At 48.7% G+C, this 23,134-nt stretch overlaps 1 long non-coding RNA gene across 1 annotated transcript in view; it reads left to right on the top strand.

Moving 5' to 3' along the window:
- The first annotated feature begins 304 nt into the window (after positions 1-304).
- LOC135968887 (uncharacterized) overlaps positions 305-23,134 on the top strand; it is a 100,738-nt gene continuing 77,908 nt past the window's right edge. The window contains exon 1 of the long non-coding RNA XR_010583902.2: positions 305-409. This is a non-coding gene — a long non-coding RNA (uncharacterized lncRNA). The remainder of the gene's footprint in view (positions 410-23,134) is intronic.

Below are 23,134 nucleotides of genomic sequence, written 5' to 3' on the forward strand. Positions count from 1 at the left end.
AGTATTGCCTTGGAATAAGCCAGCCAGGGCTCCAAACTCAGCTCTGCAACCCTGTCAGGAAAGTTACTCAACCTCTCTGTGCCTCCCTCACCTCATTTGCAAATAGTCATGTCAGAGGGGTTTGAACCAGAGCAACTCCATGTTGAATAGGGGCTGGGTAAAATGACCCTGAAACCTACTGGGCTGCATTCCCAGACTGTTAGGCATTCTAAGTCACAGGATGAGATAGGAGGTCAGCACAAGATACAGATCTAAAGACTTTAGGCCGGGCGCGGTGGCTCAAGCCTGTAATCCCAGCACTTTGGGAGGCCGAGACGGGTGGATCACGAGGTCAGGAGATCGAGACCATCCTGGCTAACACGGTGAAACCCCGTCTCTACTAAAAAATACAAAAAACTAGCCGGGCGAGGTGGCGGGCGCCTGTAGTCCCAGCTACTCGGGAGGCTGAGGCAGGAGAATGGTCTAAACCCGGGAGGCGGAGCTTGCAGTGAGCTGAGATCTGGCCACTGCACCCCAGCCTGGGCGACAGAGCAAGACTCTGTCTCAAAAAAAAAAAAAAAAGACTTTGCTGATAAAACAGGTTGCAGTAAAGAAGCCGGCTAAATCCCACCAAAACCAAGATGGCGACGAGGGTGAGCTCTGGTCTTCCTCACTGCTACACTCCCACCAGTGCCATGACAGTTTACAAATGCCATGGCAACGTCAGGAAGTTCCCCTATATGGTCTAAAAAGGGGAGGCATGAATAATCCAACCCTCATTCAGCATATAGTCAAGAAATAACCTTAAAAATGGGCAACCAGCAACCCTTGCATGGGGCTTCTGTGTCTATGGAGTGGCCATTCTTTATTCCTTTTCTTTCCTAATAAACTTGCTTTCCCTTTACGGACTTGCCCTGAATTCTTTCTTGCACGAGACCCAGGAACCCTCTCTTGGAGTCTGGATCAGGACCCGTTTCTGGTAACAGTAGGACCCACCTGAAAGGGTTGTTGTGAGGATTAACTGAGTTGATGCATGGATAGCATCCAAACCCTGGAACACAGGAAGTGCCACGTATGTGCTTGCTGTGATTAGCGGCACCACACACACAGACATGTGTAAGGCCACTTAGCGATACACAGACACATGCAGAGGGACATGCGGAACCTCAACAACTCACACAAATAGACACACAGACATGTGGGACACACGGAGCATTTCTGAGCCACACTCCCAGTACCTACGTGCAGAGACACAAGCACTTATATGCACATGCACACAGATGAGACCATCTTTGCAAAAATTGTAACAGTGTGAAAATTGTGACAGTGAAGGGGATCTGATCTAACCGACTCCCATCTTGCCTTTCACCCCCAAACTGCTCCTCATCATTCCTGGGCTTGGGCCACACTAACTCTGGGCAACATTTAGTTGATAGTTTAAGTGATAACTTTTATTTTTAGTGCATAGTTTAATGATAATGATTCCCTTCCTCCAAACACAACCGCCTTTGTGAAGCTAACAAAAGGCCACCAGGTTACGAAGCTAAGGAACAAGAGAAAGCTAAATTATGCTAAGGTGTAGACATACATGATTACCAGCCATTATTCCAGAGGCCACAAGATTTGTAACTTTCCCTATTGCCCCTGCAGATAACATCACTATTGTAGAATCTAAGGTCAGCCTTTTGAAACGTCTTCTCAGGTTTTTGCATTTCTGACAATCCACTGAGGACTCAGTGTACATGAGGACCGTTTTCCACAACCCTATGATTGCGTCCCCTGCCAATCAGTAGCACCCATTCCCTGGCCAGCCAAACCATCCTTGAAAAACCCTAGCCTCTGAATTTTCAGGGAGACTGACTCGAGTCATAAAACTCCAGTCTCAGTCAGGCACAGTGGCTCATGCCTGTAATCCCAGCAATTTGGGAGGCCAAAGTGGTGGATCACTTGAGGTCAGGAGTTCAGGACCAGCCTGGCCAACATGATGAAATGCCATCTCTACTAAAAATGCCAAAATTAGCCAGGCATGGTGGTGGGCGCCTATAATCCCAGCTACAGCTACTCGAGTGGCTGAGGCAGGAGAATCGCTTGAACCTGGGAAGCAGAGGTTGCAGAGAGCTGAGATCACGCCATTGCACTCCAGCCTGGGTGTCACAGTGAGACACCATCTCAAAATAATAAAATAAAATAAAACTCCAGTCTCCCATTCAGCCAGCTCTGTATGAATTAAACTCTTTCTCCCTTGCAAATTCCCATCATGATAAATTGGCTCTATCTGGGCAGTGGGCAAAATGAATCCATTAGGTGGTTACACAGATACACAAATGCATATTCAGAGCCTAAAGACAGATGCACCTACAGTGATTGCGCAAACACTTGCATAGACACACACTCATGCACGCATGCAGATACCAAGCAACGTTGGGGCGATGTCTGCAACCAGCCCTCCAGCCAGAGCCAACCCCTGCAGTGGTTCATGATGGTTCCCGTGCTTCCTCTCCCTCTCCCCTCCCTTACGCCCTCCACCCTGGCTCACCTTTGTCCAGGACACACCTGGGAGTGGCCATGGGGACAAGACGACTTCCATGTCCCTCAACAGGCTCCTTTGTCACCTCTCGGGTTATAATACACAGGCTCACACACAGGCCAGTTTCTGTCTGCCTGACTGCAGATACCCCCAAAGTGCCCACTTCAAGGAGGAAATGAATCCTGGGCTCCAGTAGCCTCTGACCCCATATCTGTCTCTCTGACCAAGGGGAAGAAAAACGCCCAAACTGCAACAGCTCCCACCTGTCTCCCCTCCTCTGGGCCAGCGTCCCCAGAGGGACCCTTTTTGTCATCAGCACCTCAACCCAGACCACGTGGATTAAAAGCTTTCTTCTGTGGGACATACGGAGCATGTCTGAGCCACGCTCCCAGTACCTTTTTGACTCCTCCCAGAACTGTGTCGCAGGCGGCAGGGTTCCACACCCACACGGGCACATGGGGCCAGACTTGGGCTCTGGGTAGCACAAAGACACGGGGCATTTACAGGGGAGGTGGCTGGAGGCTTTGGAAGACACTCGGGCCATCACAGGCTGGGTTCTTTTTCCTCCCCAAGGCTCAGTCTGCTCATCTGTAAAAGGGGGTGAGAAGAACTGCCATCTGCATTGGGCATGAACATTGTGTGGGGTTACCCAGGCTCTGAGCTCCATCCCAAGCATGGAGAAATTTCCCTCCTTAGAAGGCTTGCAATTCTCCAGCCTCCTTGGAGCCAGGCTGAGGCAATCAGGTGTGCCTGCTCCAGATGGAATGGGTGCTAGTGAAGCAGCATCGTTGTCTGACGTAAATACGCGAGATTTGTTGTCTCACAGCTATGGAAAACTAGGACGCGGACGCACCAGAGTGAGGTTAAGAGCAGCGGTTTAACAGGCGAAAGAAAGCTCTCTGCGCAGACACAAGTCCCAGAGAAAATGGGTTGCTGCTTCTGCAGTGGAATGCAGAAGGTTTTATAGATGAGCTTGAGAAGGCAGAGTCTGATTTACATAGGGCACGAAGATTGGTCGAACCAGGTGTGCTATTTGTATAGCACATGAAGAACTGGTTAGGACTAGGTGTGCAGTTTGCATAGTGCATGAAGAAGCTGGCTGTCCCACCCTAATCTTTTATTATGCAGATGAGCTCTCTACCTGGCCAACGCCAATGTTGCCTGTTCCTTTACTGTACACACAGTGACGAAGAAAAGGGAAGATAGAGCCCCCGTTTTGAACGTACCTGGCCTTCAGGTAGCCCTTCCCTATTGGCACAGCTGCCAGCACTCACCTGTGCAAGCTTCCAGCTTGCTTAACTATGTCTGCAGCTCGTTTTTCCAGCCTGCTCTTTGTTAGAAAAGAAATGATTTGGGGGCTACTTTTTATTAAAAGGGAAATTCCACCGAGGACTCTGTTGCCCTTACTATCTGCCTAAATACATATTTTTTCTTTTTTTTTTTTTTTTTTTTTTTGAGATGGAGTCTAGCTTTGTTGCCCAGACTGGAGTGCAGTAGCACAATCTCAGCTCACTGCAGCCTCCACCTTCCGGGTTCCAGTGATTCTCCTGCCTCAGCCTCCTGGGTAGCTGGGATTACAGGCATGCACCACCAGTGTGCTCATCTGTAAAAGTGAGCCCAGCTAATTTTTGTATTTTTAGTAGAGATGGGGTTTCATCATGTTGGCCGGGCTGGTCTCGAACTCCTGATCTCAGATGATTCACCCACCTCGTGCTATGATTATAGGCGTGGGCCACCACGCCTGGTCTGCCTAAATAATTTCTATCTCCTGTATCACTAGCAGCACAGAGAAGTGGAGAAGGGGCCTCGCGGTAGGTGGCAGGAACACCCACCTCTTGGGGCCAGTGTGTTGCCATAGGTCCAGGACTGCAGCCTGGGAATGCAGCCCCAGTAGAGAGGTCCGGTTCTGGGCATTCTTTGGCGGCTCACTCTCTATCCCATCTTCAGCGCTGGGGCAGAGCTACTCAGTCCCCTTTCTGTAAATTCTTCTTCTTACATCAGCCAAGTCTGTTTCTCCTGCTGGCGGCTGGGGACCAGGGCTCATCTATGGCCTCGTAAAACTGCCGTGAGGAGCAAATGAAACAATCCACCAAAGACTCAGCACAGTGCCTGACCAGGAGGGGCACTCAGCACGTGGACAAGCCTGCTATTCACAACATAGGCCGCACGCAGCGGCTCACGCCTGTAATCCCAGCGCTTTGCAAGGCTGAGGTGGGAGGATCACTTAAGCCCAGGGGTTCAAGACCAGCCTGGGCAACATAAGGAGCTCCTGTCTCTACAAAAAAGTTTAAAACTTAGCCAGGCATGCTAGTGGTGCCTGTAGTCCCAGCTACTCCAGAGGCTGAGGTGGGAGCATCACTTGACCCCAGGAATTTGAGGTTTCAGTAAGCCATGATTGTGCCGCTGCACTCTAGTCTGGGTGACAGAGTGAGACCCTTCCTCAAAAACAAAATATATATAATAATGTATATGATCATATATATTATAATATATAATCATATATTATAATCATATATAATATATAATCATATATAATATATAATCATATATAATATATTATAATCACATATATGATTATATATTATATATGATCTATATATAATCATATATATATATGATTAGCCTAGCTCTGTCACCTGCCAGCCAGGAATCTGAGTACGTCACATCACCTCTGGGCCTCAGTTTTCTCAGCCGTAAGATGGGAACAGTAATAGTCCACTTCCCCATGGGTTTGGGGTGATGATTAAATGAGATAATGCACATAACAAGTGCTCAGTATTTCCCACTGATGATGGTGCTTTTGCCTTAACATGGTAACAGCATGATTTATTTGAGTTTTATGAAATAAGAACTGAGTAGGTGTCCTCAAATTCAGAGGAAAAAAATACATTGGGGCTGGGTGTGGTGGCTCACGCCTGTAATCCCAGCACTTTGGGAGGCAGAGGCAGGCAGATCACGAGGTCAGGAGTTCAAGACCAGCCTGACCAAAATGATGAAACCCAGTCTCTACTAAAAATACAAAAATCAGCCGGGCATGGTGATGCGTGTCTGTAATTCCAGCTACTCAGGAGGCTGAGGCAGGACAATCACTTGAACCCGGGAGGTGGAGGTTGCAGTGAGCCGAGATTGCGCCACTGCACTCCAGCCTTGGCCAACACGGCAAGACTCTGTCTCAAAAAAAAAAAATACATTCTGTATTTTCACTAACCTGCAATTACAATTTAGCATCTAACTGTAATTCCTACTTTTTTTTTTTTTTGAGTCGGAGTCTCACTCTGTCGCCCAGGTTGGAGTGCAATGGCGCAATCTCTGGCTTAGTACAACCGCTGTCTCCCAAGTTCAAGCAATTCTCCTGCCTCAGCCTCCCGAGTAGCTGGGATTACAGGCGCCCGCCATCATGCCCGGCTATTTTTGTGTTTTTAGTAGAGACAGGGTTTCACCATATTGGCCGGGCTGGTCTCAAACTCCTGACCTCGTGATCCGCCCTCCTGGGCCTCCCCAAGTGCTGGGATTACAGGCTTGAGCCACCACGCCCGGCCTCTAACTGTAATTCCTAATGGAGCAATTCTCGTGTTAGTATTAGCAAGATTCCAACAGGAATCACAGGTATTTTTAATCCCACAATCTCATTTTAGGTATACATACCTGGCTACCTTTGTAACCTATGTATTTTTTTTTTTTTTTTTTTTGCATTGGAAAAATATTCTGGATAGTCAACTTTAGTTATTTAAATGCACAACAAAGCTGGCCGTGGTGGCTCACATTGTAATCGCAGCACTTTGGGAGGCCAAGGTGAGCGGATCACGAGGTCAGGAGATGGAGACCATCCTGGCCAACATGGTGAAACCCCATCTCTACTAAAAATACAAAAATTAGCTGGGCGTGGGGGTGGGAGACTGAGCCAGGAGAATGGCTTGAACCCAGGAGGCGGAGGTTGCAGTGAGCCGAGATCGCGCCACTGCACTCCAGCCTGGTGACAGAGCAAGACTCTATCTCAAAATAGAAAAAAAAAAAAAAAGATCATAACAAAGTGTTCAAGGAAATGGGTACTCACGTCAACAACTTATTGTGAAATACATCCAAAAAGTAAGATGTGTAGAGTGATGGATGGATAGATCGGTGAATGATTAGGTAGAGAGAGGGATGGATGGATGGATGGGCGGATGGATGGATGGATGGATGGATGGATGGATGGATGGATGGATGAATAAACAAATGGGTAGAGTTTAGAGGGATGGTTAGAGGGAGACAGGAATGGGTGCATAGATGGTCAGAGGTAGGGATAGATGGATGAATAAATGGATGGGTAAATGGATGAATGGGTAGATGGATGAATGTTTAGAGGGAGAGGAGGATGGATGGGTAAATGGTTAGAGGGAGGGATGGATGGATAGATGATTAGAGGGAGGGATGGTTGGATGGATAAATTGATGGATGGATGGGTGGTTAGAGGGAGGGAGGGATAGATGGGGCGTGGATAGATGGGTAGATGGATGAATGATTAGAGGGAGCGAAGGATAAATGGGTGAGTGGTGGATGCATGGGTAGATAGATGGATGGATGGATGGTTAGAAGGAGTGAGGGATGGATGGGTGGGTGGGATGCATGCATGGATGGATGAATGGATGGACAAATAGGACAAAATATTATCTGGGTGATGTGTACATAGGTATTCACCATGCAGTTCTTTCAATTTTTCTTTATATTTGGACATTTTCACAACAAAACTTTGGAAGAAAGATTTAAAAAAGAAAAAAGAATGAAACAGAGAGAAAAGGACATTCAAAGTCTAGACAAACAAAAAAGATTATCTTTACAATAATCTTTATAGGCCACGTGTGGTGGCTCATGCCTGTAATCCCAGCACTTTGGGAGGCAGAGGAGGCTGGATTACTTGAGATCAGGAGTTCAAGACCTGCCTGGCCAACATGGTGAAACCCCATCTCTACTAAAAACACAAAAATTAGCCGGAGCCTCTGCCTCCTGGGCTCAAGAGATCCTCCCCTCTGAGCCGCCCAAGTAGCTGGGAGTACAGGCGAGAGCCACCATGCCTGGTTAATTTTTGTATTTTTTGCAAAGATGTGGTTTCACCATGTTGCCCAGGCTGGTCTTGAAGTCCTGAGCTCAAGCGATCCACCCGCCTTAGCCTCCCAAAGTACTGAGATTATAGGCGTGAGCCACCGCACCCGGCAAACAATGTGTCGATGTAGATAATCTTGTTTGTTGACTGTCCTCTCACTAGAAAGGGAGGTCCACTCTGCCAGGGCTGGGTCCTTATTAGGCACTCATGGCTGGATCCACAGGGCTGAGCACAGCATCCAGCACATAGTAGCTGCTCAACACATGTGGGTGCCGTGATTGAGTGCGCAAGTCAGTGAATGGACAAACGAATGAAGGGGTTCTCACCCTGATACTCGTTCTGCAGCCTGGGAAACTGAAGCTCGGAGATGAAGTGACTTAACCGAGGTCACATGGACAGTGGGCGGCAGAGCTGGAGTTACCTACGCGATTGGGATTACGAAATATTTCACAAGTGCCAAGAAGTGCACGTGATGCAGGGCTCCAGAAAGCTTCCTCTTCGATTTGCCGCAGTCCCTGCAGCAGAGAGGCAGCCCAAGGCTCTGCAGATCACTGCCCCTTCATCAGAGGTGCAGCCACCCTTGTGCAGGCCCCGGCTCGAGGTCTTCCCACTCGATGCTGGTATGGGGGTGATGATCATCCATCTGGCAGGTCACAAGGACAACCCTCGGGATGGGAAATCTGATCCTAACTGCTGAGTCACAGCTAAACGGCAGAATGACGTCATCTGTAACCAAGGCATGCATTCCAAACTCAGCCCCAGCTTGTCTTCTCCTCAAGTCCGAGTGAGACCCTCTCAATCTACACCACCCCTCCTCATGTTCGGCTGTTTTCAAGCCCACACACTGGCAAAGACGCTGCCAGGAAGGAAGGAAGCCAAGCCCAGGGAGAGGAGAGAGCTGGTTTGCTGTGGGTGGCCGGGAACAAGGTCCCGGGTGTGGAGGACACAGAGCACAGTCATGATACCAGGCCGGGAGCAGTGGTTGACTCCCGTAATCTCAGCATTTGGGGAGGTTGAGGCAGGAGGATCGCTTGAGCCCAGGAGTTCAAGACCAGCCTGGCAAACATAAGGAAACCCATCTCCATTTTTAAAAAAATTAGCCAGGCATGGTGGTGCATACCTGTAGTACCTGCCACATGGGAGGCTGGGGCAGGAGGGTCGCTTGAGCCCAGGAGGTCGAGGCTGCTGTGAGCCATGATTATGCCATTGCACTTCAGCCTGGGCTACAGAGGCGGACCCTGTCTCAGAGAAAGAAAGAAAAAGAGAGGGGAGGGGAGCGGGGGAAGGGTAAAGGCCCCATACTGGCATGTACAGCCTCCTGCCCGAACCCCATTTCCAGGAGCCCCTTTCAGAGAGTGAAGAGAGCTGGAACAAGGGCACAATACTGACGGAAGGACAGACAGACAGATGGACAGACTGCGTGGAGGGCAGAAGGGCCCACAGCCTCCAGAGGAACACGATAAGCAGGAGAAAGCAGGCCATGCACAGGTGATGTGCGTGCCAGAAGCAAGCTAGCAGATAGAGAAATTCCAATAACCGCACAGCACTCAAGTGAGATTAACAACACCCTGACTTCTCAGCAGGCCAGCATGGCCCCCTAGAGGCCAAGGGCAGAATTTTATTTTTATCTCTGTCTCTCTATTGTCTATTTATTTTTGAGACAGAATCTCGCTTTGTCGCCCAGGATGGACTGCAGTGATATGATCTTGGCTCACTGCAACCTCCGTCTCCAGGGTTCAAGTGATTCCCCTGCCTCAGCCTCCCAGGTAGCTGTAATTATAGGTGTGAGCCATCACAGCCAGTTAATTTTTGCATTTTTAGTAGAGACGGGGTTTTACCACATTGGCCAGGCTGGTCTCTAACTCCTGGCCTCAAGTGATTCATCCGCCTTGTCCTCCCAAAGTGCTGGGATTACAGGCATGAGCCACTGCGCTGAGCCTGTTGAGGCAAAGCATAACCCCAGATCTTCCTAGCCAATGGACCCCTCGCTTCTGAAACAGTTCCGGTGGTCAAGTTCTGGGCATGGCCTGGACTTCTTGGTTTTGTGGGGAGGAATCACTAGTTCTGGGTGTTGATAGACACCAAAGCTTTTCCAACTGTGCATGTCCGGGATACCTGACTTGCTGCGTTGGCTCAGGTGTATCTGCCAGGTAACATGACCTTCTGTTATCAACAGAGTAGGTCCAGTTTGGGCTGGTCTTGCAGTTATGTTTTCTCGAGGAACAGTTTGGGCTCACCCTGTCTTTCCAATCAGCTGAAACTGGAGCAGCCCTCATCCTCAGTTTCCCCAATATCCTGAACTCTGCTCCCTTCATCATGCACAAAGGCCAGATTTCCTGTGAAACCCTGTGGTGCAGGGTTAGGAAGAGACAGCCCTGGCTGGGCATGGTGGATCATACCTGTAACCCCTGCACTTTGGGAGGCTGAAGCAGGCAGAGCACCTGAGGTCAGGAGTTTGAGACCAGCCTGGCCAACATAGTGAAAGTCCTTCTCTACTAAAAATACCAAAAAAATTAGCCAGGTATGGTGGCCCATGTCTGTAATCCCAGCTGCTCTGGAGGCTGAGGCAGGAGAATCTCTTGAACCTAGGAGGCGGAGGCTGCAGTGAGCCAAGATCCCAGCACTGCACTCCAGCCTGGGCGATATAGGGAGACTCTGTCTCAAAAAAAAAAAAAAAAAAAAAAAGACAAAGAAAAAAGAAAGAGACAGTCCTTCCATGCCCCCTGCCTGGGCAAATGACACCTCCACCCACATAGGCTCAAAGCTGGGGAGCAAGATATCCTCCTTATCACTGCCCTCTCCCACCCCCCACCTTTCCCAAACCCTCACAGAGCACAACACAGACTACTCTGCACCCCAATATCCACTCTCCCCTTCTTCCAAAGCAATAGGACTTCCAATACATAGCTGGGCATAGCCAGCCAGAAATAAGACCACATTTCCCAGCCTCCCTTGCATATAGGTGTGGCCAAGGGGTTAAATTCTGGCCAACAGGGTGTGCGAAAAAGTGACCTGCGCAGCTCCCTGGATGTGTCTTTAAGGGAAAGGGCAGGTCTACCTCCATCATTACCTTCCCTTCTCCTTTCCCCTTCCTGGTAGTTGGAGTGCAGGAGAGGGTGATCATCTGATTTGGACAATAAGAGCAAAGACAATCGTTTAGGGATAATGGAGCAATAAGGTAGGAGGAGCCTGGGTCCCTGATGCCTTGGAAGAGCCAAACCAGAGCTGGGACACTTACTTACACCAGGACTGACTTGATGTTAAAGGGAAACAGAGGCCAGGTGTGGTGGCTCATGCCTGTAATCCCAGCACTTTGGGAGGCCTAGGAGGGCAGATCACTTGAGGCCAGGATTTCGAGACCAGCCTGGCCAACATGGTGAAACCCCGTCTCTACAAAAAATACAAAAATTAGCCAGGCGTGCTGGTGGGCGCCTGCAGTCTCAGCTCCTCAGAAGGCTGAGGCAGGAGAATCATTTGAGCCCAGGAGACTGAGGCTGCAGTGAGCTGTGATTGTGCCGCTGCACTCCAGCCTGGGCAACAGAGCAAGAACCTGTCTCAAAAAAAAAAAAAAAAAAAAAAAAAAAAAAGAAAGAAAGAAAGAAAGAAAAGAAAAGAAAGAAACAGTCCTTTCATGTTTAAACCAGTTATTTTACATCTTCAAAATGGCATCTGAACCAATATCCCAACTAATAAAGTCACCAAGTTCTGTGCATTTTGCCTCGTGCTGGTCACCTAAATTCATCTACTTCTTTTCTCCTTCGTTTTTTTTTTTTTTTTGGAGACAGAGTTTCGCTCTTGTTGCCCAGGCTGGAGTGCAATGGCATGATCAGCTCACTGCAAACTCCGCCTCCTGGGTTCAAGAGCAATTCTCCTGCCTCAGCCTCCGGAGTAGCTGGGATTACAGGCCTGTGCCACCACACCTGGCTAATTTTGTATTTTTAGTAGAGACGGGGTTTCTCCATGTTGATCAGGTTGGTCTCAAACTCCTGACCTCAGGTGATCCACCCCCCTCGGCCTCCCAAAGTGCTGGGATTACAGGCGTGAGCCACCGTGCCTGGCCATCTACTTCTTTTCCTCTCCACTGACCCCAACCCAGGCAAAGATATGGTCCCCTCCATCCCTTCCCTCACTTCCTGAGCTGCAGCCTCACCAGCTTTCTGTCAAATGTATCAGGCTCACTTGGGCAGCAGAGCCTTCACAGATGCTACTGCCTGCTTCTTCCTCTCTTCATCTAATCACCTCCTATTTTTCCTTCAGATCTCAGCGTGACCACCAGCTCCTCTTCAAGAACAGCCTTCAGTGACCACCCTGATAGGGCAGAGCCCCTGTTATGAAATCCCAGAGCACCATGAACCTCTCCTGCATAATATATATCATAGTTAGGATTTAAAATCCCCTGAGGGCAACTAGGAATCCATTCCCCAAATCACAGACACACGAGGTTTTTTATTACGGCACTACTAGTGACAGCAAAACACCAGAAACTCAAACATCCACCAAGAAGGAACTGGTTGAATAATCTATGGCACAGCCACACAAAAGAGTACTATGCAGTAATATAAAGAAATGAGGCTGGGCGTGGTGGCTCACACTTGTAATCCCAGCACTTTGGGAGGCTGAGGCAGGCAGATTACAAGGTCAGGAGATCCAGACCATCCTGGCTAACACAGTGAAACCCTATCTCTACTAAAAATACAAAAAATTAGCCAGACGTGGTGGCACACACCTGTAGTCCCAGCTACTCAGGAGGCCGAGGCAGGAGAATCCTTTGAACATGGGAGACGGAGCTTGCAGTGAGCCAAGATTGTGCCATTGCATGCCGGCCTGGGCGACAGTGACAGTGAGACTCTGTCTCACAAAAAAGAAAGGAAGAAAGGAAGAAAGACAGAAAGAGAGAAAGAAAGAAAGAAAGAAAGAGAGAGAGAGAGAGAAAGAAAGAAAGAAAGAAAGAAAGAAAGAAAGAAAGAAAGAAAGAAAGAAAGAAAGAAAGAAAGAAAGAAAGAAGGAAAGAGAAAGAAAGAAAGAAAGAGGCCGGGCGCGGTGGCTCAAGCCTGTAATCCCAGCACTTTGGGAGGCCGAGACGGGAGGATCACGAGGTCAGGAGATGGAGACCATCCTGGCTAACATGGTGAAACCCCATCTCTACTAAAAAATACAAAAAATTAGCCGAGCGAGGCGGAGGGCGCCTGTAGTCCCAGCTACTCGGGAGGCTGAGGCAGGAGAATGGCGTGAACCCGGGAGGCGGAGCTTGCAGTGAGCTGAGATCCGGCCACTGCACTCCAGCCTGGGCGACAGAGTGAGACTCCGTCTCAAAAAAAAAAAAAAAAAAGAAAGAAAGAAAGAAAGAAAAGAAAAGAAAGAAAGAAGGCCAGGCATGGCGGCTCACGCCTGTAATCCTAACAAATTGGAGGCTGAGGCAGGCAGATAGATCACCTGAGGTCAGGAGTTCCAGACCAGCCTGACCATCATGGCAAAACCCTGTCTCTACTAAAAATACAAAAATTAGCCAGGCATGGATGCCTGTAATCCCAGCTGCTCAAGAGGCTGAGGCAGGAGAATCGCTTAAACCCAGGAGGCAGGGGTTGCTGTGAGCCAAGATCGCGCCATTGCACTCAAGCCTGGGCAACACAGCGAGACTCCGTCTCAAAAAAAAAAAAAAAATAGTTTCCTTATCCTACAAAGCAGTGGTCTCCAGGATATATGGTTAAGCAAAAATTAAATAACTGGTCAGGTGTGGTGACTCACATCTGTAATCCCAGAACTTTGGGAGGCTGAAGCAGGTGGATCACCCGAGGTCAGGACTTTGAGACCAGCCCGACCAACATGACAAAACCTCATCACTACTAAAAATACAAAAATTAGCTGAGCATGGTGGCAGGTGCCTGTAATTCCAGCTACACAGGAGGCTAAGGCAGGAGAATTACTTGAACCCTGGAGGCAGAGGTTGCAGTGAGCTGAGGTTGCACCACTGCACTCTAGCCTGGGTGACGGAGTGAGACTCTGTCTCAAAAAAAATTTAAAATAAAATAAATAAATAAATAAATAACAGTATCCAAGGATCAGAACTATGAATGCAAAGCATGCTACCTACCTTCTGAATATGCCTGTGGTTTGTATATGTTTGTTCATATTTTCTTTTCTTTTTTTTTTTTTTGAGACAGAGTCTCACTCTGTCGCCCAACCTGGAGTGTAGTGGCATGATCTCAGCTCACTGTAAGTTCTGCCTCCTAGGTTCACAGCATTCTCCTGCCTCAGCCTCCCGAGTAGCTGGGACTACAGGCGCCCGCCACCATGCCCGGCTAATTTTTTGTATTTTTGGTAGAGACGGGGTTTCACTGAGTTAGCCAGGATGGTCTCGAGCTTCTGTTCTTGTTATCTGCCCGCCTCGGCCTCCCAAAGTGCTGGGATTGCAGGCATGAGCCACCGTGCCTGGCCTGTTCATATTTTCAAAGAAAAACAATGAAATAATAAAGCCAACATGGGCATTTAGGCGGTAAGAGGAGGGAGACCAGTGATGGGGGTGGTGGAAGCCCAGTTTCTCTGAGTGTGTCGTGTTTCAGAGTTTCTATTTGGTAAATGTAAATATTTTACAAAATTACAAAGTAAAATCAAAGACTAAAAGACCAATCCCTTAAAATAAAAAAAATTAAAAGTAAAAAACCGGGAGTATATGCCAACTTGGCACAACCACACTAAGAAGCATTATTGGAAGTGACTTTTTTTCCCTTTTTTTTTTTCCAGACAGAGTCTCACTCTGTCGCCCAGGCTGGAGTGTAGTGGCACAATCTTGGCTCACTGCAATCTCTGCCTGCTGGGTTCAAGCAATTCTCATGCCTCAGCCTCCCGACATAGCTGGGATCACGGGCATGCATCGCCACGCCTGGCAAATTTTTTTGTAATTTTAGTAGGGACGGGGTTTCACCATGTTGGCCAGGCTGGTCTCGAACTCCCGACCTCAGGTGATCTGCCCGCCTTGGCCTCCCAAAGTGCTGGGATTGCAGGTGTGAGCCACCGCACCCAGCCTCTTCTTTTTTTTTTTAACTTTTACTTGAAGTTCAGGGGTACAAGTACAGGTTTGTTACATAGGTGAACCTGTGTCATGGGGGTTTGTTGTACAGATTATTTCACCACACAAGTATTAAGCCTAGTACCCAGTAGTTATTTTTCCTGATCCTCTCCCTCCTCCTACCCTCCACCCTCCAAAAGGCCCCACACCACACATGTGGTGTTCTCCTCTATGTGTCCATGTGTTCTGTCATTGAGTTCCCAGGAAGTGACTTTAAAATAGCATTTTGAGGCTGTGCACGGTGGCTCATGCATGTAATCCCAGCACTTTGGGAAGCCAAAGCGGGCAGATCATGAGGTCATGAGTTTGAGACCAGCCTGGCCAATATGGTGAAACCCTGTCTCTACTAAAAATACAAAAATTAGCCAGGTGTGGTGGCACGTGCCTGTAATCCCAGCTACTCGGGAGGCTGACGCAGAAGAATCGCTTGAATCTGGGAGGTGGAGGTTGCAGTGAGCAGAAATCACACCACTGCACCCCAATCTGGGCGACAGAGCGAGACTCTGTCTCAAAAAACAAAAATAGCATTTTGAGCCAGGCACAGTGGCTCATGCCTATAATCCCAGCACTTTGGGAGGCCAGGAGTTCGAGACCAGCCTGGCCAACGTGGTGAAACCCCGTCTCTATCTACTAATAATAAAACTAAGCTGGGAGTGGTGGCACACAAATGTAATCCTAGCTACCCAGGAGGCTGACGCAGGAGAACTGCTTGAACCCAGGAGGCAGAGCTTGCAGTGAGCCGAGACTGTGCCACTGTACTCCAGCCTGAGTAACAGAGCGAAACTCTGTCTAAAAAAAAAAAAAAAAAAAAGCACTTTGATTGTATTATATCAGATATTATATATCTCTAGTGGGTTTTACCCTAAGAACAAAAGAACCACCATAAAAGAGAACCACAATGAAATCCTCACCTGTACTCAGTTATCTTTCAGGTAGTGATTATATTAGCATTGTGACATTGAAGCTGTCAGGTGTTTGCCATCTCTTGCTTCCTCTCTCACCACATGATCTCTGCACATGCCTGCTCCCTCTTTGCCATCCACCATGAGTGGACACAGCCCAAGGCTCTCACCAAATCCAGCTGCCGAATCTTGAACTACTCTTTTTTTCCCTTTTTTGAGATGGAGTCTTGTTCTCTCACCCAGGCTGGAGTGCAGTGGCACGATCTTGGCTCACTGCAACTTCTGCCTCCTGGGTTCAAGCAATTCTCCTGCCTCAGCGTCCCAGGTAGCTGGGATTACAGGCACCCATCACCACACTCAGCTAATTTTTTGTATTTTTAATAGAGATGGGGTTTCACCATGCTGGCCAGGCTGGTTTCGAACTCCTGACCTCAAATGATCCATCTGCCTCGGCCTCCCACAGCGCCAGGGTTACAGGCATGAGCCACCACACCTTGTCCCAATCTTGAAGTTTTAAACCTCTTTTCTTTGTAAATTTTAAAAAAGAAATGATTATCTTTGTAATATAGGATAAAGAAAATAAGAAATTGGGGGAGCACTGTGGCTCACACCTGTAATCTCAGAACTTTGGGAGGCCAAGGCGGGTGGATCGTTTGAGCTCACAAGTCTGAGATCTTGTCAAACTGGTGAAACCTTGTCTCTAAAAAAAAAAAATACAAAACCTAGCCAGGTTTGGTAGTGCATGCCTGTAGTCCCAGCTACTTAGGAGGCTGAGGTCTAACGATGGCTTGAGCCCAGGAGATAGAGGTTGCAGTGAGCCAAGTTTATGCCACTGCACTCCAGCCTGGGTGATACAACCAGATCTTGACTCAAAAGGAAGGAAAGAAAGAGAAAAGAAAGAAAGACAGAAAGACACAAGGAAGGAAGGAAGGAAGGAAGGAAGGAAGGAAGGAAGGAAGGAAGGAAGGAAAGAAAGGGAAATTGTGTTAATGCTGATAGAAACCCAGATTTTCTATGTTAGAAAAAAGGAGATATATGCCAGGCATGGTGGCTCACGCCTGTAATTCCAGCACTTTGGGAGGCCGAGGTAGGCGGATCACCTGATGTTAGGAGTCTGAGACCAGCCTGGCCAATTTGGTGAAACCTCATCTCTACTAAAAAGTACAAAAATTAGCTAAGCGTGGTGGTTTGCACCTGTAGTCTCAGCTACTCAGGAGGCTGAGACAAGAGAATCCCTTGAACCTGGGAGACAGAGGTTGCAGTGAGCTGAAATCATGCCACTGCACTCCAGCGTGGGTAACAGAGCAAGACTCTGTCTAAAAAAAAAAAAAAAAAAAAAAAAGGCCAGGCACAGTGGCTCATGCCTATAATCCCAACGCTTTGGGAGGCTGAGGTGGGCGGATCACAAGGTCAGGAGTTAAAGACCAGCCTGACCAACATGGTGAAACCCCGTCTCTACTGAAATTACCAAAATTAGCTGGGTGTGGTGGTGCACGCCTGAAATCCCAGCTACTTGGGAGGCTGAGGCAGGAGAATCACTTAACCCCAGGAAGCGGAGGTTGCAGTGAGCCGAGATCATGCCATTGCACTCCAGCCTGGGCAACCGAGCGAGACTCAGTCTCGGAAGGAGGGAAGGAAGGAAAGAAGGAAGGGAGGGAGGGAGGGAGGGAGGGAGGGAGGGAGGGGAGGGGAGGAGAAGGAAGGGAAGGAAGAAAGAAGAAAAAAGAAAAGGAAAGAAAACAAAACAAACTCTCAGAGACTACTGAGGTCCCATCAAAGGTAAAGGACATCATGCAAAGACGTTCCTGTACTGACTATGATTCTGAGTGCTTTACAAGTTTTTATTTATTTATTTATTTATTTTATTTTTTGAGATACAGTCTCATTCTGTTTCCTAGGCTGGAGTGCAGTGGCATGATCTCGGCTCACTGCAACCTCTGCCCCCCAGGTTCAAGTAATTCTCCTACCTCAACCTCTGAGTAGCTGGGATTACAGGTGTGCCACCACACCCAGCTAATTTTTGTATTTTTCATAGAGATAGGGTTTCACCATGTTGCCCAGGCTGGTCTTGAACTCCTGGCCTCAAGTGATCCATCCACCTCAGCCTCCCAAACTCCTGGGATTACAGGCATGAGTCATTGCACCTGGCCCTTTACAAGTATTAACTCACTCCTAGGAACATTATGCTTAACCTCATTTAATCCTCGTAATGTGCCTTCTAGGAGGGCACGTGATTATGCTTCTTTTATACATGAGGAAACAGAGTCACAGGGAGATTAGTAAAAAAACTGCCCAGGACCATGAAGCCGGTGGGTGGCTGAGCCAGTATTTACATTAGGAAAGTCTGACCCTAGAGTCCAAGGCCTTAACCATTTTCTGAGCTAATGTAGGTGATTTCACATTAAAGTAGAAAAGGAAAACAAAGGAGGCCAACTATAGTAGCTCATGCTGGCCATCCTAGTGCTTTGGGAGGCCGAGGCAGGAGGATCACTTGAGGACAGGAGCTTGTGACCAGCCTGGGTAACATAGCAAAATCCTGTCTCTATGAAAAAAAAAAAATCTGACTTAGCCAGGTGTAGTGGGGCACACCTGTAGTCCCAGCTATTTGGGAGGCTGATGCGGGGAGGATTGCTTGAGCCCACGAAGCTGAGGCTGCAGTGACCTGTGATCTCACTACTGCACTCTAGCCTGGGCAACAGAATAAGACGCTGTCTCAAACAAAAATTTACAAATAAAAATTTAAAAGAAAAGGAAAATAAGCTGGGCACAGTGGCTTCATGCCTATAATCCCAGCACTTTGGGAGGCTGAGTTGGGCGGATTGCACGAGCTCAGGAGTTTGAGACCAGCCTGGGCAACATGGCAAAACCCCATCTCTACTAAAAATATAAAGATTATCCAGATATGGTATGTGGTGGTGCACGCCTGTAGTCCTAGGCACTCGAGGGGCTGAGGTACTAGAATCGCTTGAACCTGCAAAGCAGAGGCCTTAGTAAGTCAAGATGGCCCCACTTTACTCCATCCTGGGCAACAGTGTGAGACTCTGTCTCCAAAAAGAAAAAGAAAAAGAAAAGAAAGGAAAGGTCCAGAGACTTGACAGAAACTGGGGAATGGGCGGTGGTAAAGGGGTGGAGTTCAGAACCATGGACAGCACCCTCCCCCCCCCCCGCCTCCCCCGCCCCCCCCCCCCCCGCCTCCCCCAACCCCGCTCCCATCTTACCCACTTGGTAGCACACAGTGCCTATAATCAAGGCTTTCAGAGGCTGACACCAATGGGATCAGAGACCAGCTGGGATGTGCTCGGCCCCATATCTTTTTTTTTTTCCCCCGAGAGGGAATCTGGCTCTGTCGCCTAGGCTGGAGTGCAGTGGTGCCATCTTGGCTCACTGCAACCTCCACCGGGTTCAAAGAATTCACCTGCCTCAGCCTTCCAAGTAGCTGGGATTACAGGCGCCCGCCACCACACCTAGCTAGTTTTTGTATTTTTAGTGGAGACTGGGTTTCACCATGCTGGCCAGGCTGGTCTGGAACTCCTGACCTCTGGTGATCCGCCCACCTCAGCATCCCAAAGTGCTGGGATTACAGGCGTGAGCCATCGCGCCCGGCCTCACTCCTCTATCTTGATTAGTTGCTGACCAAGCTTCCATGACACCCAGCCTCCCTGCCAGTGACATCTCACCTCCTCCTGACCTGCCTGGGGCCACCTAGGCTGTCTTCCTCAAGGCCACCCCTTAATAATAGGGATCACCATTTAATTCCTGAAAATGCTCAGCCAGGTGGGATTGAGTATTCCCACTTCCCAGATGGGGAAACTGAGGCTCAGAGATGTATCCAACTGCCGAGTTCATGCACCTGTGAAGCGGCTGCTTCTGGTACTGGGCCCTTGTGGCTCCCCATTGCCTCCCTCTTGTTGGCTCATGCTCCCCAGGAGGGTGAGCGTGGTGTGCTGGTGGCCCTTGCTGAGAAGTGAGTCACCCTCATTTTGTGTGTGTGTCATCCCCACAGCTGCAGCTGGGAGCTGGGAGGAGGCATCTGAGCCGATAAACTAGGGGTAAGAAGGCTGCTTCTCCCAGAGAGAAAGGACTCAGCTCTCATAGCACCTGACAATTCTACCTCCGGAAGATTCCTGGAACCTGTCCCTATTCCCTCCTCCCCGAAGCCCCAGGCCATCATCAGCTCTTGCCCACACTGTAAGGAGCCACCTCCCCAGTCTTCCTGCCTCCTCCTCACCTCCCCAAATCTGCTTCCTGCAAGAGAGATGCAGACAGATTCCAGATACACTTTGAAAGTGGAATTGACAGGGCTTGTGACGAAATGGACAAATGAGTATATTTAGCTGCCACCAACAACAGTGTGACTCCCTTCTCTAACCAGGCCTAATTTTGTTTCTTTCAAGATAGTTACCCAATAAAGCGGGATCCTCAGGCTCACCACAAGTCCCAGGCTGGAAGCCTTTCTGCTGGAGGCCATGTCAGGGGCAGCAAATCAATGATTATGAGTGAGGATTCCGTACTTTCTCTAACAATTAACAGGCCAGGAAATACAAAGGAGGGAATCATCATAGACCAAAGGGGCTCTAAGAGATGTAGCAACCAAATGTGACATTTGGACTTTGTCTCTTGCTTTGACCCAATGAACCATAAAAATATATTTAGGAAACAACGGAGAGGAGATGGCATTTTTAGACAATATTGGTGAGTCATATCAAATGATACAATGCTGGAGACCTGAAATAGAATGATTCAGCAAGGGGCAGGTGAGGAAGTGGGTGAGGTAGAGCTGAAAAAAGGTTGTCCAGAGAAGGTTATACATTTCTCAAAAGACACACTTCAGGCCAGGCTCAGTGGCTCATGCCTGTAATCCCAGCACTGTGGGAGGCCAATGTGGGAGGATCACATATTCATTACAGTGGTTCATGCCTGTAATCCCAATCCTTTGGGAGGCTGAGGCAGGATTATCTCTTGAGGCCAAGTTCAAGAACATCCTGGGCAACATAGTCTCTACAAAAAATAAAAATTAAAAAAATAAATTAACAAAAAGAAAAGATCGTTCTCAAACCGTGTGCGGCGGTGTACACCCATCGTCCTATCTACTTGGGAGGCTGAGGCAGGAGGATCACTGGAGCCCAGGAGTTTGAGGCTGCAGTGAGCCGTGATCTCACCACCGCACTCCAGCCTGGGCAACAGAGTAAGACTCTGTCACTAAAAGAAAAGAAAGAAAAATAAAATAAGATACACTTCCCATGATCACAGTAAATAGAGTATGTCTGGAAACTGGGCCAGCCAGCAGCTCACCGGTGCGAGAATACGGGGGTGGTCCACCCCAGCGTGGTGTTACTTGTTGATTATTGTTTTTTTGTTTTTTTATGGAATGCAGCAGTGTGTGATCTTGGCTCACTGCAACCTTCACTTCCTGTGTTCAAGTGATTCTCCTACCTCAGCCTCTCAAGTAGCCAGGATTACAGGCGCCTGCCACCACGCCCACCTAATTTTTGTATTTTTAGTAGAGACAGGGTTTCACCATGTTGGCCAAGCTGGTCTGGAACTCCTGACCTCAGGTGATCCGCCTGCCTCAGCCTCCCAAAGTGCTGGGATTACAGGCATGAGCCACCGGGCCAGGCCAAGAGTGAAGGTTTTAGAGCCAACCTGCTTGGTTCAAACCCTGCAGTGCGACCTGTGGCAACTCACGTTCCCACTGCGTGCCTCAGTTTCCCCATCTGTTAAATGGAGGGATAACAATCTCTGCCTCACAGGGTTGTGGTGAGGGTTCCAGGACTTGAAACTTAGAACAGGGCCCAGCAGGTCAAAAGCACTAAACAAATGTCAGTTCTGATTCTTGCTATTAGGAAATATTGGAGTGTTTTTACGATTTTTTTTAAACTTTGTGTTCATCTGAACAGATTCAGACCCCCTCCCTTTCTGGGGGAAGATACAGGGAACCTGGGGGGCTTGCTTATTTATAACAGATTTATTTAGTTATAATTCACATAGAATTCACCCATGTAAAGCGTACACAGCAGTGGTTTTTAGTGTATCTCTGGAGTTGTGTAAACTCCGATTTTATTTTATTTTTGAGACAAGGTTTCCCTTTGTCACCCAGGCTGGAGTGCAGTGGAGTGATGATAGCTCATTGCAACCTCGATCTCCTTGGCTCAAGTGAGCCTCTGGCCTCAGCCTCCCACATAGCTGGGGCTACAGGCATACGCCACCACACCCAGCTAATTTCTGTGGGGTTTTTGTTTTGTTTTGTTTTTTTGTATTTTTTGTAGGGACAAAGTCTCACTGTGTTGCTCAAGCTGGTCTCGAACTCCTGAGCTCAAGCAATCCTCCCGCCTTGGCCGCCCAGGCAAGAGCCACCGTGCCTGGCCCATCATTGCAGCTTTAGAACATTACCCAAAGTAGCGTATGGCTTCAATGTGGGTAGGTAGGTGGTGATTCTGATCTCTCTCTCTCTGTTTTTGTTTGCCTCGACCTCTTGGGCTAAAGCAATCCTCCAGTCTCAGCCTCTCCAAGAGCTGGCACTAAAGGTACCACCATGGCTGGATAATTTTCTTATTATTTTTTGGTAGAGACAGGGTCTGGCTATGTTGCCCAGGCTGGTTCCAAACTCCTGACCTCAAGATATCCTCCTGCCTTAGCCTCCCAAAGGGCTAGGATTACAGGGGTGAGCCACTGCATGCAGCCCCCTCAGCCTTCTTATGATTTCTCTTATGGCCAAAAGTATGGGCCATGGGGGCACCATCTGCCCACTGCTCCCCTGGGGTGGGACCAACAGGCGGTTCCCACAATATTCTTTTTTTTTTTTTTTTTTTTTGAGAGGGAGTCTGGCTCTGTTGCCCGGGCTGGAGTGCAGTGGCCGGATCTCAGCTCACTGCAAGCTCTGCCTCCCGGGTTTACGCCATTCTCCTGCATCAGCCTCCCGGGTAGCTGGGACTACAGGCGCCCGCCACCTCGCCCGGCTAGTTTTTTTTTTTTTGTATTTTTAGTAGAGACGGGGTTTCACCGTGTTAGCCAGGATGGTCTCGATCTCCTGACCTAGTGATCCGCCTGTCTCGGCCTCCCAAAGTGCTGGCATTACAGGCTTGAGCCACCGCGCCCGGCCCCCACAATATTCTTTAAGGCACCCGTGGGCTGCCAGCTGGCCCAGCTTCCAGGTGCATTTAGTTACTGCAACCACGTGAAGAATGTCTTTAGAGAAAGGTGCCCACAGACCTCAGTGTGGCTTTCTCTAGATCAATGATAACCTGCCACAGTTTAATTTCCTTCTTTTCTGTCTCAAGGGAGGGAAAAATGATTACAGCCTACATGGCCAGTCTTAAAGTCACTGGAAGGCCCATCGAGGGCCACTGAGTGATTGGCACACCATTGACTGCCCTGGAATAGAGGGCAGCAGAAGAGAGGAATCAAGAATGGTTCTGGGGTCGGCTGGGCACTGTGGTTCACACCTGTAATACTAGCACTTTGGGAGGCCAAGTCGGGTGGATCAGTTGAGGTCAGGAGTTCGAGACCAGCCTGGCCAACATGGTAAAACCCCGTCTCTACTAATAATATAAAAATAGCCAGGTGTAGTGGCCACGCCTGTA

Source organism: Macaca fascicularis, chromosome 20 (assembly GCF_037993035.2).
Source record: "Macaca fascicularis isolate 582-1 chromosome 20, T2T-MFA8v1.1".
Taxonomy (NCBI): Eukaryota; Metazoa; Chordata; class Mammalia; order Primates; family Cercopithecidae; genus Macaca; species Macaca fascicularis.